Source organism: Phalaenopsis equestris, unplaced genomic scaffold (genome assembly GCF_001263595.1).
Source record: "Phalaenopsis equestris unplaced genomic scaffold, ASM126359v1 Scaffold000636, whole genome shotgun sequence".
Lineage (NCBI taxonomy): Eukaryota > Viridiplantae > Streptophyta > Magnoliopsida > Asparagales > Orchidaceae > Phalaenopsis > Phalaenopsis equestris.
This window is the reverse complement of record NW_018165076.1, coordinates 377,913-380,100: the sequence shown is the minus strand read 5'-3', so window position 1 is coordinate 380,100 and position 2,188 is coordinate 377,913.

Here is a 2,188-nt window from a genome sequence, read left to right as displayed (position 1 = left end):
TTGAGTTCAGTTGAACTTATATTAATCACTTAAGAGGCATATTGAAAACTTTTCAAGACTCTTTTGAGTGGTCAAAGTTAGTGCAAATTAGATTTGTTGATAGTCATAGCAAGCTTTTTGGACAAACACATTCTACAAATTTAGCAATTAATTATAAATTTCTTAAGGCATAAAGATATTCAAAGGTCAGGGTTTTATGAATTTATGATTCGAAAGGGCAAGGATCCAATTGTCTCATTGAAAGAAAAAGTTGGTGGATTTATAACTATTAGCCAATAAAGAATAAGTGGGTGTCATAAATTCTACTAATTTCAATAGTGAGAGGATGATATGTATTAGAATACTGATTATGAGAATTAATAATCATCTTAAGTAGAACATGTACCATTGTGGTGGCATCAACCATCATATCCTATGGAGATATGCATTGTGAATATATTCTTGAGCCTTAAATTCAGAGTGTGCTTAACTTCACACATAATGGTATTAAAGTCCCAATGTGCAGGACAATTGAGAGAGGGCAGTATGCATGTCCTCGGGAGAAATTTTAGATGACATTTAACTATATGAAAAGAAGGGACTAGCTCCTAATTAGAATCAAAATAGGACTCATGAGAATGGAGATGAGTGAATACCAAGAAGTAATGCTTCCATCCTTCAAATAAAACTTATAGTCAAATATGAAAATATGATATCATGCTTATCAAAATGAGCCATATTGATACAATTGATAGAATAAGAAATTGATGATTAGAAGCATATTGGGCTTAGAAGCCCAAGTCATAGGCTGCTGAAGAAGAAACTTGTGAAAATTTTGAAGAAAATGAAAACAAAAAATGAAATAAGGACTAAATTAAGGAGAGGTATTAAATCTTCCCTAATTATTGATGATGCACTCAATAATAGACGCAAAAGTTTAATATTTATATGACAGTGATGAGATTAGAGAGAAATATAATACAATTAAGAAAATCACAGACATGCATAATCTATAAGTTACATTTTTTAGAGATGTTGTCAACAAGCAAAAAGTGGATTCATGGATTGCCAACTCTTCATCTTGCCTTATCTATTATTGAGATGAAAATAAGTCGAAAGATATCCAAGATGGTGCTATAAGAATCTATAGTGAAGATTCATAAAATAAAAGCAAAATACAATGAGTTGGAAAGACTAAAGAAGAAAACGAATGAGTGCATCAACAAGCTTTATAAGTTAAAGAGGCACCCATATGACTATAAGATGAAAATTAAGTCAATAAGGGAGAATTTATGAACAATGATGTGAATGTGTTGAGTTATTCTAGTAAAATAAAATAAAGTATCCAGAAGGGGTAATCATCGCCATTGCAAGGTACGGGTGTCATTCTTTTCATGTTCGATGAAAATTAAGTCAATAAGGGAGAATTTATGGACAATGATGTGAATGTGTTGAGTTATTCGAGTAAAATAAAATAAAGTATCCAGAAGGGGTAATAATTGCCATTGCAAGGTACGGGTGTCATTCTTTTCATGTTTTATTGGACAACAACATCATTTTGTCCTAAAAGCAAACATAGTACTAGATAGAGTATTGTTTAACTTAAAATATTTTCTCTCAATTTCTATTCAACCAAACTAACATGTTAATCAAGTTCAATTCAATATCATCATTTTCATCTCCTTATTATTTTTTATCTACTATTTTCTTTAATTGAAGACTACATAAAACTGAAAGCAAATAGAAAATATCCTATAAAGATTATTTGCAAATTGTTCATGAGAAATAAATCAACAGATTGCTTTTCATATAAGATTTGTGCTTTTTAAGAACATTAATTTTATTTATTGTCATGCATGTATAAGAATAAATAACACTCGTAAAATAATGATATGCTTTATTTCATATCGAGTGCCAGAGAATTCACTGTAGTGGAGTTATATTAATGTCGTAGTATTGTATGAAAATCCAAAATATGTACACAAATAAAAAGAGCTGATAGAGGGGACATCGGGAATTTTTACATGAATAACTCAAAAGGGAAAAAATCAAAGGGCTTAGCCCAATCGAGATGGTTCCATTATTCAGATGTATGTTATAGGAATTTATCAACATTTGAACAAAATACAATAATAGAATATGCATAAGATAAAATATTGGGGAAGCAACATCGACCCATCTACAATGAGGAATATTGAAGGAAGGGGTT